At 38.0% G+C, this 17,314-nt stretch overlaps 1 long non-coding RNA gene across 1 annotated transcript; it reads right to left on the bottom strand.

Moving 5' to 3' along the window:
* Positions 1-15,657: 15,657 nt before the first annotated feature.
* LOC121643146 lies at positions 15,658-16,235 on the bottom strand. Its single transcript, XR_006011044.1, has 2 exons — positions 16,035-16,235; positions 15,658-15,821 (listed from the first exon to the last, which is right to left on the bottom strand). It is a non-coding gene; the product is annotated as an uncharacterized LOC121643146 (long non-coding RNA).
* Between the last annotated feature and the right edge of the window lie 1,079 nt (positions 16,236-17,314).

Raw genomic sequence — 17,314 nt, 5'->3', positions numbered from 1 at the left:
ATAACTGAGACAAGTGGAAATCGGGTGGACCCTTGGAATTCCAGTCCCTTTGTTCCTCTTGAGTCTGCCATGATTAATGTGCAAATAAACAGACTGCAGGCAACGCTCTTTCTTTTTGCCACTTAAGGAAGCAGCTTCATCCTCCATCAACTCCCTGCAGAAAACAGTCGACTTTTGCAACTTTTCATGCCAACTGAGAAAGCAGCACTGCGGGTTGATCATTTTGTAAATGCAGCAGCCTTCTTGTTTCTGGCCTCCAAAGCCATAAGTTGGGAGGATATTTACCACACGAGTGTTACAGTAATGAGATGTAGAGAAACGTTCAATTCCTGTGTATGTACTTCACCCACCAGGCTGTCAGAAAGCTGAACTCTCTCCCCTCCCTGCCAGCCCCTCCCTCTGCACCCAGAGAGAGAAGAAGGATGGAGGAATGGAGAGAAACATCCTTTTCGATTCCTGTGTAAGTAGTCACATACTGCAGAAATTGACAATAAAAACTCTTGAATCTTGAATCTTGAACAGTAAGAACAGGAGATATGAAACAGACAACACAAGCCCAGTAATTTATCATTCATTTATCACTAGAATGTGCAGACAAAGACATGCAAAAGAAATAGATTGGTATTTTTGATAGTGACATGTGGCTTCATAATGACTCAGCCATCCTCCTGCCACTCTGTTTACTGCCTCTTCAAAGCTGGAACAGCAGCACAAAGTTACATTTAATTAACTTCTGTCATGACACAACCTTATCTTCCAATGCTGTTGTCTCTGTGCAGCTGTAGTGCAGCTGCAAACGGTCAGTTATATTGTTTTCCCCAAGTTCTGGATTTGTATCTGCCTTAATCAGCCTCTACTTATCTACAGAGCTATTTTCAATTTAACATAGGTTATATTACTCTTAACACGGTAATTGTTCATCAATAATTGATTATCTAAGCAGTAATCACAATAGTGCAAACTCCCTAATAAATATATTTAATCTGAAGACTGCTTTTATCACTATTATCTACTTATCTGGTAAAAATTATAATTACATGTGGACTAGAAGGGGCCCTGATCAAAACCATGCATTGAAAAAAAATATTCTACCTTTAAATGCCATTTGTTAAATAAAACTTCCTGTGTGGCTGCACAGTTCACTGAAGCATGAAATTGGTAAGAAATTGCAAAGAACTGACTTTTTTCTAACTAAATATTAATTCATCACCAATATGCCAATAATGTCACAGCTCATAGGAAACAAAAACAAGGAGTAGGACCCAATGCTGAATCAGACAGTTGGAAGAATGCACATTAAGATTCTTTGGAGAAGCAAACAATTCTGTGAGGGCCAGAACTAAACTAGAAACTAAAAAAATTGTATAAAATAAAAATAATAATAATAATAATAATAATAATAATAAAAACAGATTGTAAAGACTGTAATAAAATAAATAATAATTAAACTTTATCTACATGGCACCACAGCGTTGTGTGTTAAAAACAGTAAAACAACTTGCATAAAATAAAACAGGAATCAAAATGAACACATAAGCTATTTCCCAATTCAGGGTCTACACACTTCAAAGTGTGCAGACTACATAGTAGTCCCCTCTCAGCTCCACCTTTTTGCCCATTTTTGGATTTTCTGGGAATGACTACACGCGTGACGTTGCCAAGATGGTGACAGTGGGAACCGCCCAATAAGCTTCAATTCAGCTCTTCAAAAAACCTACGGGTGACGTCATGGAGATTCCGTCCATCTTTTATATACGGTCTGTGGTTTGTAGGGTGGATTCAAAGGCACCCTCAAACAGGACAGTGCTTGACGCATCACGATGAAGTATGTAGCCAACGAATTTGCACTTTGAAGTGCGTAGAAATGGGACACAACTATGGAGGACTCAAAGCCTTAACTGAAAACCAAAGAATTAGACTAATAAGAACTAAATAGAAGAAAAGCCCATACACCACAATAATTAATGGAACAAACTTGGGAATAATTTAATAAAGAGGCAAACATCATGAGTTACTTCTAAATAATTTCATTTGCTGATCTAAATATATAAAGCTTCTTTTAAAATTCTTTCTGTCTCTGAAACCTCAGTGTTGCTCTTTCATTCAAGCTCTTTGTTCAAAGACCTAAAATATCTACTTAACTGAAGAAGAATTGTGTCAAAATTGTATTCCTTCTATTGACTTTACCTGCTTATCCTTAAGGGCAAAAGGTTACTGGAGCAGATCCCAGAAACACGTAACCATTCAAGTTCACATTCACACCAACTGGTAAGATAGTTAACATCACCTGCGTCTCTTTGAACTGTGTGAGGAATCTGGAGCACCCACAAAAATCTCTTTAAACAGTTAGAAAGACTCCAACCAGTCAGTGGGTTTGAATCATAACCTCTGCACCCTATTCAACACTATACCACTGTGTGGGCCAGATGCATACATTGTACCGCATATGGATTGGCAGGAGCAACATTAGAAGCAGCACACAAACACAGCTGTCTTGGATCAGCCTGTTGCTATGTTCTGCCCACTGTAGTTCAAAGTTAAATTCTTTACTTTCAAATGACAAACAACTGCATGTTAAAATCAGTTACCTGATCTGTAGCTACGGAAACCAAAATGCAGCAGAGGAGTTTGCTCATCTGCAATATATGCAATAAAGCCTGTGGCCGTACTTTGCTGCTGATTAACATCAACCCATTTGTTTCTTGTGTTGTTTTGAAGCAGCTTAAGAGTTTGATTGATAAGTTTGCAGTGATAGCACCTTCTCATCACACCATCAAATGACACGAAAGTAACATTTCTATTTATTCTGTTGCAAAGAGAATGCATGTTGTGACACTGTAATAAAGAATAAAGACAATCCAGTAGTGTTTTACAGTTGTACACAACCAACCAGTGTTGCAAGTAGAATAATAGCATGCCTTTTATTCAAGAAAGGGTGTTAGGGGGTGGTGAATGGTACAAACCCACAGTTTTCCTTCTCAATTTATGTCCTTTCAGATGAAAACAAAACTGAATAAGATTATAATCCAATGCAGTCACAATCAACTGTCACTTACATGTTTTCATCAACTGACAAATACAGTTAATGTTCAATGAAAACACACACACACACACACACACACACACACACACACACACACACACACATTTCTGAACTTTTTAGTTGGTCTTAGTTCCACCTGTCTCCTCGGCCTGAGTGATTGTCACCAACTTCTTTTTCTGCTTCAGAATAAAAGCATTTCAGCATTAGGGGAAACATCTGAGACATATCTGTATTGTTATTATTTCAGACAACGTAACTTAGGCGATAAGTAGAGAGTATGAATGCAGCACTGGAACTGCTGTGATGGAAAAAAAAAACCTAACAAACGGAAGAAAGAAAGAAACTTGTAAGCGTTCTAAAAAAATCGCCCATAAAGGTGATCGGTCTTCACATTTATGGAAGCCATTTAGCTTCTATGTGCTGACAACCACATGTTTGTTACATCACTAGTGTTCTTATATGTAACGTAAATTTACAAATATTGTACAGCAAAAGAAAATACTCCAGGCAATGCTGTAAATCGTAAGTCTTTGTCACCCCTAAGAGAGCCTCTACTACTGTTTATTCTCAATGCACCTGCAGTTTGTCAGCCCATTCAGTACAGACTGTTTAGAAAGTTAAGAAAAGTATCATTTAGCTTAACTGTAATCACTGATGAAAAACATAACACACACATGATGGAGTAAAGTGTTTTAAATAAACCTTACTGGCTCTCTCTGGTTTCCTTCCACACTCTAAAAACATGCATGTTCAGTTAACTGGTGATTCTGTATTGACCCAAGAAGTGAGAGTGCTCATAGCTGTTTGTGTCATTTTCCTAATAATAATAATAATAATAATAATAATAATAATAAAAGGTAAAGAAAATTTATGAATGAATGAATGAATGATGAATGAATGAATGAATGAATGAATGAATGAATGAATGGCTAATAAAGCTAAGTTATACAGCATCTAAAAATATAAATCTTTACTGTCACCAAAATGCAGAACCATTGTGTGACTGAACTAATTTTTTCAAACCCTGGTGAAGTGATCAAATCAAAACTAGTATTTTAAAGTTTTATATACTTAAACAGTTGTCCCAATTATTACTCAGTGAACATAAATCAGATAAAACAGATCAGGCTTGGACAGTGTTCCACTTTTCAGAAAGGAGAAAAAAAAAATGTCCATGAATCTATGATACTGTCAATTGTTCCTCAGGATCCTGCTCATATGAGTCTAGTATTCAGCCTGGAGCAGCCAGCAGAATTTCCTTGTGTCTTTCTGCTGCTCAGCTGAGTATATCAGGGGTTGCGTTAGACTCGTGGAAAAGCTTACTGCTGAGTATTACTTGGAAAGGATTTAAAGGTCCCATATTGTGTAAAATTCACGGGTTCTGAATGTTGTTTGTGCTTATGCACCAAACAGCAGTTCAGAGTACCCACCCTTTTTGGAGCCCTTGGAGGGGGTGTTGGAGAGTATTCCTTCCGGGGACTCTCTCGTTCTGCTGGGGGACTTCAGTGCTCATGTGGACAATGACAGAAAGACATGGAGGGACATGATTGGGAGGAAAGGCCCCCCCTGATCTGAATCCGAGTGATGTTTTTTTTTGCTGGACTTCTGTGCTCGTCATGGACTGTCCATAACGAACACCTTGTTCAGACATAGGAGTGCCCACATGTGCACTTGGCATCAGGACCCTCTAGGCTGCAGTTCGATGATCGACTTTGTAGTCCTATCATCGGACTTGCGTCTACATTTTTGGGCCCTCGGGTGAAGAGAGAGGCAGAGCTGTCAACTGATCACCACCTGGTGGTGAGTTGGCTCAGATGGTCGGGGAGGATGCCGGTCAACCATGGCAGACCCAAGCGCGTTGTGAGGGTCTGCTGGGAACATCTGGCAGAGTCCCCTGTCAGAAAGAGTCTCTCTGGCAGAGCTTCAACCATGTCCCATTTGAGGCGGGGGACATTGAGTCCGAGTGGGCTGTGTTCCGTGCCTCTCTTGTCGAGGCGGCCACAGCTGTGGCTGTAAGGTCGTTGGTGCCTGGTGTGGCGGTAATTACAGAACACGTTTCGCGGACACCGGCAGTAAGGGATGCCATCAAGCTGAAGAAGGAGTCCTATCGGGCCTTTTTGGGGCTGCTGACTTCGACTCGGGACGTTGGGAGGCTATGGAAGAAATACTTTGAAGACCTTCTCAATCCACCGGGAAAGGGAAGTCTGGGTTTCCTTGCTTGGGCAGCTGTCCCTGTGACCCAACTCTAGATAAGCGGCAGAAAATGGATGGAAATGGATGGACACATACAAGGACTAAACTAAAGGTTTAAGTCAATTTGTGTGGGGAAAAAGGCTAAGGCTTTTCTTCTGGTTTGAGTCACAGACTCTAATAGGTTTTTGTTTGTTTTGTTTTTGTTTTTTGTTGTTTTTTTTTCTGTGGGAGAGCTCATACTGATTTAAGCAGATTCCCAATTTTCTTTCCTATTTTAAAAGATAACCACATGCCTGTGTTCTTAGTGACATCTCTTTGTGAATTCACATCTTTCCAACCTATTACTCCCATGTAATTATTCTGTTTGTGATTACGTGTCTGCTTCCAGATTTCTGGAGCATCCTGCCGAATTTATGTGGTTACTGCAGAAGAGAAGCTGCAACACAACAGCATAACCATACGCTGTGCAAGAGCACATTTCACCGGCGCCAGCTGTGCTGATGCTACAATATGCAGACGCCGCACACAAAGTACAAATCCAGCTTTAGTCTTATTTAAACACCCATTTGTGGTGCAAGTGCTGTCAATGCACAAACCAGCATGTTGAGAGTGCATGTGCATTTTTGCAGTTTCTTCTGTAGATTTTAGTGAAAATGACATATTGTTTCAGCTATGTTTTGCTGACAGCAGCTGTGTACAGTCATGTCTAAGGTATGAGAATCAAATGAGCAGCCAGCATACATGAACAAATTCCATGACACCAACTTTGCAGGTCAACAACCTCTTATTGCCTTTGAGGAAATTATTAAGCAGGCAATATAACCTGTCTAACTTCACTGACTCCATCTGGGTAATATATTGGAGATAAATAACATATCTACTCCCAGTGACGATCCTTTGTTATCTTGGCCCCATGAAGGATGGGATGAACCTGCAAGAAGAGGCCAATTAGGTCATTATCATAGTAACCCCTTTATGGCATAGTAATACAGCTTAAGACAGATTAAAACAAATTAAATTGGACTAAACTTGTATTCTTTGCTTTTTCTTTTACATAAGTAAGCACATCTGCCCAGCTGGTAAGTTTATTTATTTATTAGAAACCTCTAACTCCTCATCTTTAACTCCACCTACAAAGAATGAGCTCTATTGTGAGCCATGCAAAGCAGCATCCGTTATTACACTGACCTCCAGCATGAGATATTTTTCAGAGCTCAGTGGTAAGACTTCCAGTAACAGTTAGCAAACACTGCTATTCATGTCTTTTTCAGCCGTTAATAGCATTGCTTTCTGCAAGACACCCAAGATACTGCAAAACAAGAAAAGATTTTAATGTCCTTCTACCATGCTCATTTCTTATGTATAACTTCTTCGTAAAACCATCATGTGATGGTTATAAACAAAAAGCCAGCACAGATACAGGATTCAAACAGATAACCCTGTCAGAATCCAAATCTAAAATAAACTGTACACTTAATCTGTCAAAAACAAACAAAAAAACAAAACAGATGCAATGTTGAGTTCAGACAGTCAAAAACATACAAACGTAAACATAAAACATAGCAGTTAAAACGGCAAAACACATTTTTAATCTAAATTAATGTGCAAATGGTAAAGACAAAAGGACATCCTGCCTGAAAAGTTAGTTCTAGTGCTGGTAGTAATTCTGGTACTTATACATATGCACACATGCACACACACACACACACACACACACACACACACACACACACACACACACACACACACACTAGTATTTAGTAATTCCTTGACATACCACTCTAAATTAAAACAGGGAGCAAGAGTGCAGATGGATGTGTGTATTTTGGAAAGTCTTCGTGCTTTGCATTTTGCTTGTGTATGCATTGCTGACTGCCTCTCTAAGGTGCCATTTGCATGCTTTTCAGACTCAAACATTTTTGCTTCCTTTTCACTTTCAGTGTGGTAATAATTTGTGTTGCCAAACTGAATTTTAGGTTTGCTGCTTTGCAAATCAAATTTGCAATGGAATGTATAGTGAATAGTTTAGTTTTACAACTTAGAGGCAGGTGAGGCGCCAGACAACCTAACTGTCTGACTAACCTGTCTGATCTTGTGACTGATTATCACTACATTCCCAAAATCCAACTGCCCTTTTTTAAACATTAAACATCATCTCTGTGTGAATCCTTCCTTGTCCCTTCCCGTAAACGTGAACCAGGACTGGGCTGATGCTAAAGCTAGTTTATAGCTAGTTAAGAGCTGTTTAACTTTTAGAGCATAATTTGCTAACTTTTCTGGTGGTCACAGTTTCAGATGTGTTTATACTACTATTAGCGTTTTCTTTTTTTTTATTTATTTTTTTCCCCTCAACCTAAAAGCTCTTAAAAGTATTCTGGATTTATCTATGGTTGCATATTTGTAATTCTTTTTTATGGTCAGATTAGGGATCTGACTGTTAAAAAGATTGAAAATGAAATTATATTAATTATTTGTATAATTTTTTCTGCTGTTTTTTGTTTTTTCAAGTAAAAATAACCTATTGTTGGTTTTACTGCCTGATGTTCTCTTATAACCTCTGTTGTGATCCTTGTCCAATACTGGACAGTAATCTGGATTTGATTATTTTATATAGATTTATGGGAATTACAGTGATTTATTTGCTTGTAGAAACTAGCACAAAGATAACTCCTGAATACAGACCATAGGATTTTAGAGTCATGCTCAATCTAATCCACATTACACTGTCTTAAAAAAATGGCCCAGTGTCCTTCAAAAGTAATAAATCAAATCTGACATATTTGCTCTGCAGGTCTCTGGATGGATTTATTTTCTGTGTGTAGCTAATAGTATAACACTCATGTTAGATAACACTCTCACAAAGCCTTTATTCTATGTTAATGGCGGAACTGATGAAATTTTGATTTTTCTGTAAATATGTCAAACCAAAGACAAGGAGGGTAAATCTTGTGACTCAGCTCAATAAGGGAGAAAAACAGGTGATCAGTGTAGCAAGCATTGGATTTAAATAAAGCCAGAGAAAAGGCATTGCATCTGCCAAACTCATGCAGCTTCATTTAACAGCGCAATTATTATGTTATAGTAAACATTATGAGGTTGTTAAAATCCATTAGCCAAAGTCTTGCATTTTCTCTCATCAGTGATCACGGGTTACCACATAATACACATTCAGTTTGTTCTGTGAAACACATTTAGTGAGAAAAAATAAAGTCAAAAAGCAATCCAAAAAGTGATGGATGGATGGATGGAAGGATGATCATAAAATAAATAAATAAGAATAAAAATAAAGACTGAAAGTATTTGGCTAGCAGAGACACAGTGTGGTTCCAGAGGTCACCATAAATGTGTTTGAATGTTTTATTTTGTAGTTTGACAACAACTGGCTGATGTGACATTCGGCATCACCGGGTAATTTTAGTGAGTGAATTTTACTCACTAACTCAAAAACTATATCTTAGACATCTTGTCTTCAGCTAACCTGGATTTGGTATTATTTTGGTTTTGGAGAAATCAATCACTTCCATGTAAACAACATTTCCTTTGGCCTGGTTACTTGTCATTACAGATGTTAAAGGGTTAGTGACAGAAAAGTGACTGAAGTACCTCTAGAAATCATTTAACTCTCTGAGGTATTTAAGGCTTAAGAAGCCCAGTTAATAGCTGAGTTAAGATCTGTGTTTTCATTGTATAAAGCTCATTAAAACTATTAAAGTACAGAAGCCCAACCATCCATTTTCTACACCCATTTAGTCCAGTATAGGGTTGTGAGGATACAAAAAGTCTTTTTCACCTTTATCTGATGGTAGTTAAACATGTTGGTGTCTTGAGAGACGCCCCTGGTGCTTTTCTGTGACATTTTGTGACATTAATTAGACTTGATGGGACCTATAACATGTTTATCGCTGTCATCTAGGCAAGAGCCTTAACTGCAGCAGACAGACATTAACAGACAGGCAAGACACAGTACTAAGGAATAAATCTGACGTATGATCAGCTCTTCAAAAGAATCAGACAGAAACTATTATTTAATAAGTAACAGTACCCTTCAAACTTTCCTCTACTATGGTTTTACCTGTGATGATTAGCTGCAGTGCCGAGTCTTATTGTTTCTGTCTCATTTAAACAGCAGCCAAAGTTGAACCCTCTCTGTCTTCTGTCTGGCCTTTTACCAATACTTCCTGGTCCCCTTTACTGAGGTTTTATTTAAGGCACTCTCTCTTTGTAAGCTTGATGTAACTTTTTATGGCATAAAATGTGTTATTTTGAGAAAGTTGTTACTCTATAGAGTTTTGTGCAATTTCTCCTTTGACAACCAAAAATAGAGTTGTGAGGAAGGTGAAGTATTTTTTTTTATTTTTTTTTTATCTGCTTTTTTGTTACTGTAATACAAACAAACCACTAGATATTTGGAAAGCTCATATAAATAGTTTTACCAAAGTTGTTAAATAAAAGGGGGCTATGAAGACTTTGATAATATACCTCAATCCATCCATTTGTCATTCTGTTTGAATGACATATTGCATGGTAACTTTTTCCATGACTTTCTGTGACTCTGGAAAAGCCAGAATCTCAATTACCAATAAAACAAAGACAAAGCTTAATCCAAAGTTAAATTCTGGCAAACAGTGCATTAAAATAAACTCTAATGTCACCATGTTACTTACTGAAATGTTCTGTGTGTGGGAAAAACTGTTTGCAAATAAAAGGGGGCTGTGTGAGATAAAACCAGATTCATGATTATACAAATGTGAAGTTGTAAACCTAATTTTGAACATATTACGTATTACTTTTCCGGTGACTTCAGTGTACTATGCAGTCTAATCATAATTCATTTGATGGCCTGGCTTTTTTCTCATGTCTCGCAAGGAAGACTAAAGGATTTTAAAAAGAGAAAATCTAAGAAAAAAGGAAGTGTTCACTGTTAATTTTAGGCTACCAAACCATGCCTCTTGGAGGTACTCTTTGGTTTTTCTGCTTTGCATTTACTTCTAGTTCCTCTTTTTTCTTCTAAAAGCACACAATGTTCTGAATAGAGCCATGTGTGAGGTCAGTGACATGCTTCTGTAACTTTGCTGGTGCCAGTCACACTTTGTTTTCAAATACTGTAAACATGGGCTCTAAATTCAACAAGGTGTTCATTGGTATGTTAAAGCTCATATGTTCATATGTTGTTTGATTTGTGTAGTTTTTTTTTTTTTTTGTAAGAGAACTGAACCTTGTATACATCAGAACAGATTAGACTGAAATAAGTTTAACTATTTGACATACACCATACACAACCTCTGGGCTGTGTTCTCCTAGAGTGAAATAAATATTGTAGTTTGGCAGCTTTCTCCTTGCCAAAGAATGAAAAACAGCATACCACTGAAATATCATGAATACTGCAAAGGATTTATTTGGTAGCAGAAAACATAAAACCTGGCAATGATGATTATTTATAGAGCATCAAAGATTTTTCAAATTGTTCTTTTTGTTTGTTGTTTCTTTAAGAGGAAATAAATTCAGTTTTTTTTTCTGCACAGTAAGGTGGATTTTCTGAGGTGCATGCTCAGACACCTTTTCAATGCACATCTTTAAAATTGCATGCACTGTAACTCTCTAGCATGGCTGCCAACTTTACCTAGAAGTTCTCCCAGACGAATCAGCATATTTGGACAGCTGATTCACATCTTGCTTTCACATGATTTAAATAAGAAAACTTAGTGAACAAGCTACATATAACAGTGATATTACTAGCTTTCCACATCATCCTTTTTTAATACTTTATGGTATACTTTACATTTGAATACTTTATGGTCCCATGACACTTTGAGTTTTGATATTCATTAGAGTGAATGTATCTGCAATGAACACAACACTATATTGCAGGTATTTGTTTAACTTGGTTTAGAGAAAAGGTATCATGACCTAACTTTTGATAGCCTATATCTTCTGATTCCTATTTATAAACCTCATTTATTTCTCTCCAACAGTTTTGAATGACTTATTCTCTAGTCAGCTGGCCAATCAGACTAATGTTCCCTAGTGTTAAATAAATCGCAACTGAATATTTTTGGCAACTCTTGACTTTAGGATGAGGCCACATGTGTGTGCATGTGAAAAATACAGCAACAGGTGCTGACAGAACAAGACACAAATTTGTAAAAGAACTTATGCTCTCATGTCAGATTTTAACCCACAGAGGTATGGCCTTGTATTTTTTTTATTCATTCTGTTCACTTTGGGGAGGAGAATGAACAGCTGCTTTTCAAAGGTTTGCAATGCACATGGACAACTTCAGCCTGTTGCTGTATTTCATCCTTTTCTTGGTTTTCGGTGCAGTTAAGATCCTTTGAATTTGAATGCTGACCTGAGCATTGATTATTCTATTCTGCAGTTAAATGGGGAACATTCAGACTCACATGTTGGACTCTGAACTGTAGCCAACACAGTGAAGATACTGATGTTTGGTTTGGTAAGGAGAATGGTTGTACATAAAGCACGGCTCAACAAACCACTATGATGAATAAAAACAATAGATTCTGGTTTTCACTGGGGTCTTCTTTTTGGAAGCAGACCAGGAGGTGGGGCATGGAGACGGGTGGCTGGTGGCTGGTGGCCGGGGCTTTGTCTATGGGGCCTGGTCGGGCTCAGCCTGAAATGATGTAATGATTTGCTCCTGAAGACCCGGAAGTTCAGCCACACACAAATTTTTTAACAGGATAAGGTTTATTGCAGAAAAAAGGGGGATGTGGTCGTGGAAAAGGATGAGTCCAACAGGAGGTGTTGCGCCAGAATCTGCAAAAATTCAGAATAAAAAAATGAGTCCAATATTCAAAAAGACATGGTCATGGGCAGGGCTCGAATGAGCTGGTGAATGTGGCCGGGGAGAGGGAAGTCTGGGCATCCCTACTTAGGCAGCTGCCCCCAAACCGACCCCGGATAAGTGGTAGAAAATGGATGGAAGGTTCTAGAACAGTATATAAACAGAATTTCAGTTCAATTCAATATATTTACATGTATAATATTGGTTATTTAAGGGCATTTTTATAAAGAAAATAAGTGTAATCCCTGTTCAATTAAATACAGCAAGGATGGGATGCCCTGCATGAAACATTAGCCTAAGAAAACTAACTGATCACATAAATTAGATACATTTTCATGTCCTGAGCATGAATGGGGTGGTAGTGGAGAAAACTCCCTTATAAACAGTAGAACTAGACAGGGAGGGCGGTCATCTGCCTTGACTGGATGGAGTATGTTAACTGCAACCAAAGCCAAGGTTTTAAAGTCAATCAGCTACTCGCTGCAACCACAGTAATCACTAAAAGCTGTGAAAATGCAGCTATTATTGGATTGGCAAAATGTTGTTTATTTTATCCATGGCAAATGACAGAAATAAACAAAAATGTGTTTCAGTAGGACTGAACAAGTGTCATTACATCCCTTAGTAAAAATTTGACTTACTATTAAAAAACAGCTTTGCTAAGCAAAGATTTGTATAACAGTTACCCTTGGTTAATTCTGTCTGCCCAACATCACATGTTACTGTTTAAATATTCTCATTCAAGATGAATTCTTCTTTTTTCAAAACATTGTGAATAAACACAAGCTCTAAACAGTCAACTAGTTTGTTTTTGACAAATGATTGTTTAATACAGCGCAGATCCACTGGAATTACACCAAATATATCAATACTTCAACATGTCAACTCCCACCTACTTTAGCCCCAAACACTTGGCTCCCAGTGTTTAAGTGATGAGGTGATAGGAGCAAAAACACAACATAAAACTGGGCTCAATAAATGTCATTGCAGTGTCTACATGATGAAAACCAGGCTTAAACTCATTTGTGTACTTGTGAGAGATGTAAATAGGTTGTAATTCCATGCACATTTGGTGTCACAGCTGTTTGTTGACAGAAAAGTTATGTGTAATTTTTGAGCCGATGTTTTATTTAAGTCCTAAAATAATCTGGCAAATTATTAATTGATTGTGAGACATATTTGTTATGTTAGAATGTGAAACCTACTTTTTATGCTTTAATTAAGAATGCTGCAATATCAGTACAAATGTATCATCAACAACAAACCAGGTACGAGGAAATGAGAGCAGATCGCTGCGGTGTTGGCTTCATTGCAGTGACTTCCTATTCATTTTAGGGTTAATTTTAAGATTCTGTTATTTGTTTTTAGGTTCCTTAATGATCTTGCACCAACATTTTTGTTTAACTTGCTGCATACCTATGCCCCTTCTCATTCCCTCCGGTCAACTGACCAGATGTTGCTGGTGGCTCCTAAATCACAAAAGAAAGTGAAAGGTGATCAAGCTTTTCTGTTGTGACCCTAAAAACTCTGGAATGAGCTTGCTTTACACAAAAGACAAACTCCCTCTGTTGATGTTTTTAAATCTTGATGTTTTTAAATCTTGAGAAAATAGTCAGAATTCTGATTTTTTATTTCTTCATTGGCTGTAATACTCGAATTAGATATGTAAACAAATAAATACATAACAAACTAAAAAAAAAAAAAAACATTTTTTTCCAGTTGGTGAAATTAAAATTATGTTTCGGTTAGATTCTTTTTAACATGAAAACACACACACACACACACACACACATACAACAGTCCCGATATAAACACATAAACACTTAAATGGTTCCCAGCAAATGTACAGAAGATCTCAACAAACACAATATTAAACACACACTTAATTTAATTAAACACAACTGTTTAATTAAGTTAACACATTTAATTAAATATGTGAACAAACAAATAAACTAAAGAAACATTTTTTTTGCAGTTTGTTAAAATTAAAATTATGTTTCACAGTTTGTTTTTGTTGTTGAAATGTTTATTATTATTTTTCTAAGAACTTTGAGGGCAAATATGACCCCCTAAAAACCCATGAAAAGTTGTGAAATTGGGCACACACATCAAGGCCAGCGAACATTTCGATATTCTAAGGTCTGCATAGACTTCAATGCAAAAGTGGCTCAACAGTGCCACCTAGACACCAAAAAAATCCAAAAATTAATGGGGTCCTGACCGTCTACTTTGACGTATGAAGACAAAACTTGGCACACACATGTAACACCCCAAGTCGAGCAAAAAAGTCAATCCATGGCAACGCGGTGCCCGCCATCTTGGAGTTTACGTCCATTTTTTCCCCATTATATGCATCGTATTTGAACGAACTAGTCTAAGGGGATTCATGCGAGAGACTCCAAACTTGGTGGGAATCTTCCTGAGAAGTTGGGGACCAAACACTATTCAAATCTTTCTAATAGAACCAAGCGTGATACCGTGGCAACCGACGGAAAAAAGCCTTCTCACCATGAAACACGGTTTGCTCATATCTCCATAGAAATACATGGGATCTGCACCAAAGTTGACAGTATTCATACTTGTCGGGTCCTTAACACATTACAACACCTGTTGCCATGGCAACATAGCATGTTAGCTGGCAATATTAGCATGCTAGCAAAAAATGCTAACTACGTATATCAACATTTCAGATTTCAGCTGGACATTTTACCATGTTACATAGCATGTTAGCAGGTTAGCTAACATGCTAGGAAAAGGTGTATGAGACGGGTGTCTGGGGCCATGAAGCTCGGACCCGATGGATGCCGCTTGCGGCTTTAATTATTTTTGTCCTGTGTTTTCACTTGTTGTGCAGCACTTTGGTCAACCATGTGTTGTACTTTAAATAAATATGGTATGGTATGATAACAAACCAGGAAATTAAAAGTAAAAGGAGAATAAAAGTAAAAAGAAGGCAAATGAAATGCACCCCATCTGAAGTTACTTGTTATGATCCATATACATGAAAATTAGAGGCCATTATAAGTTGCAGGTTATAATAAAGTCATGATGCGATGTCATGTCCCGAGTCATGATTTAGAGATGCTTCTCAAGCTGACAGAACTAATGAAAAGTTTAAGTAATTGTGTTGAAGTTCAAGGAAAAAGTAGCTCAGCAATTTGGCTGACCTTTCAAACTTATCCATGCTCAGGCTAAAACTGTATGCCATGATATTTACCTCTGTATAGTTAGTCCCAGTGTGACCGATGTGTGATGTCCTCTCTGATTGTGATTAACTCTCTTGGAGCTGGTCAGGTCTGGGTAACATCCAGTTTATTCTGCATCTGCATCAGTAACAAACAGGGAGGAATGTCACCTCGAGCGGACAACAGGACATGCTCACTCTCGTGGGAATCCTCCGTTACTTTTTTTGATTACCCATAGTTCACAAAAAAAACATTTACAGTATTTAACTGTACAATACATGGAGTGATCGTATAGTGGATCTGATGTCATATAAATGAAAATACAATTAAATTAATTACGCTGTTACCTTCAGCTTACCAGAATTACTAGAATTAAACAAAAAATATTATAAAATCTCTATCAATTTTATCACTGAACTGTTACCCTTTTTCCCAGCATTTTTCATGTTAAAACATTTATCAACTTCAAAATACAAGTCGAATAAATAACCACAGGAACATTTTATCTTAAAACAAACTTCATACAGTAACATACCTGCATCAGTAACAAACAGGGAGGAATGTCACCTCGCGCGGACAACAGGACATGCTCACTCTGGAAACGTGGCACATGTTAATGTTAGCTAGCCTAACCCAAATTTTTCACCAGCAATAAAACATACAAAACTCAAGTCATTACTTAACAAAACCATGGTGAAATTACTCTAAAACATATAATATAAAACTAAAAAGAAGTCAACTTAATTTTAATGCATTTTTCAGTGAGTTTATAGTAATATTGTCCACGGACATTCCATCTGCACCCTACCTCGTGGGAATCCTCCGTTACTTTGAGGATTACCCATCGTTCCTTGCTGTCACTATTATGCTAAGGGATGCAGATACATTTTACACCAGCAGGTGGCATTGTTTTCCCCATTTAGCAGGATTTAACCTGAACCTATTTAACTATGTTACATACACCCCCCTTAAATTCTGCTAAACTGGGGCATGACACAGAACAAAAAAAAAAACACAACAACCCAATAAAGCAACCAAAGAGACACATTCCACAAAACACTTGTGTAATAGAAGAGCTTCACCAGTTCAAGTCAGTTAGAAACTTCCCATGTGGGATTATGTTAGTAAGGGAATGGCCAACTCCCTAACTAAAATAAGACACAAAAGATGCCGTATACACCTCTCATTTTGTAAACATTGCTCTACGACAAAGATAGCTAACACTCACAATTAGGTACCAGTGCAAAAAAAAATATATCTTAACACTCAGCAACCTATCCCGGAAACAAGTTCCTCACAAAAGAAAACAATGAATCCCCTTTCGACACAGGCTCATCCACAATCTGTTCGTTCATCTCACAAATGAGTCTGGCTGGGGGCTTTACAGATCTACCCAACCTAGTGCAAAGTGGAGGAGGCTGTGTACAAACTACAGCGTCATATGTGAGCGCACCTGTCTGTGCTTCAGCTACATGGTCAGGGGAGGGGACATGTTGAGCTGCTCCTGTCGAGCGCAAGGAGGGCTCAGGGGAGGGTAGCTGTATAGCATGTGGGATCACAGTCATTTCAGTCACTGGGGGCAGGACATCCACAGCCTTAACAGGAGAACCGTGCAGATCGGCTGTGGTGCCTCCATCACTTGCATCTTCCATTTCAAGGAGCCAGTTAATTGTCTTTGTCTCACTGTCTTGTACTTCAACAGAAATATCAGGTTCACACTGTTCATCTCCAGCAAGTGATGAGCAGCTCGACTCCAAGTCACTGACACCTCCAGCAGGAAGAAAACTCACAGGGAGGAGGAGGTTTCTGTGGACGACTTTATCTCTTGATGTCACTGGATCTCTGATGTGATACACATTAATTCCAGGCTTTACAGATACGACCTCATAAACTGTGGATTCCCACTTGTCTGCAATTTTCCTCTTTCCTCTCTCACCACGATTTGCAACCAAGACTCTGTCTCCAACAATGAGTGGTGACCCCTTTGCTCTGCGGTTGTAGTTCTTTGCCTGACGAGCCTGTTCCATCCGGCTGTTCTGCTGGGCAATGCGTGCAGCTTCAGACAGGTCATGTTTTAAGCGAGAGACA

Source organism: Melanotaenia boesemani, chromosome 7, assembly GCF_017639745.1.
Source record: "Melanotaenia boesemani isolate fMelBoe1 chromosome 7, fMelBoe1.pri, whole genome shotgun sequence".
NCBI lineage: Eukaryota > Metazoa > Chordata > Actinopteri > Atheriniformes > Melanotaeniidae > Melanotaenia > Melanotaenia boesemani.
The sequence above is the reverse complement of the archived record's forward strand: the minus strand, read 5'-3'. Positions and strand labels throughout refer to the sequence as shown.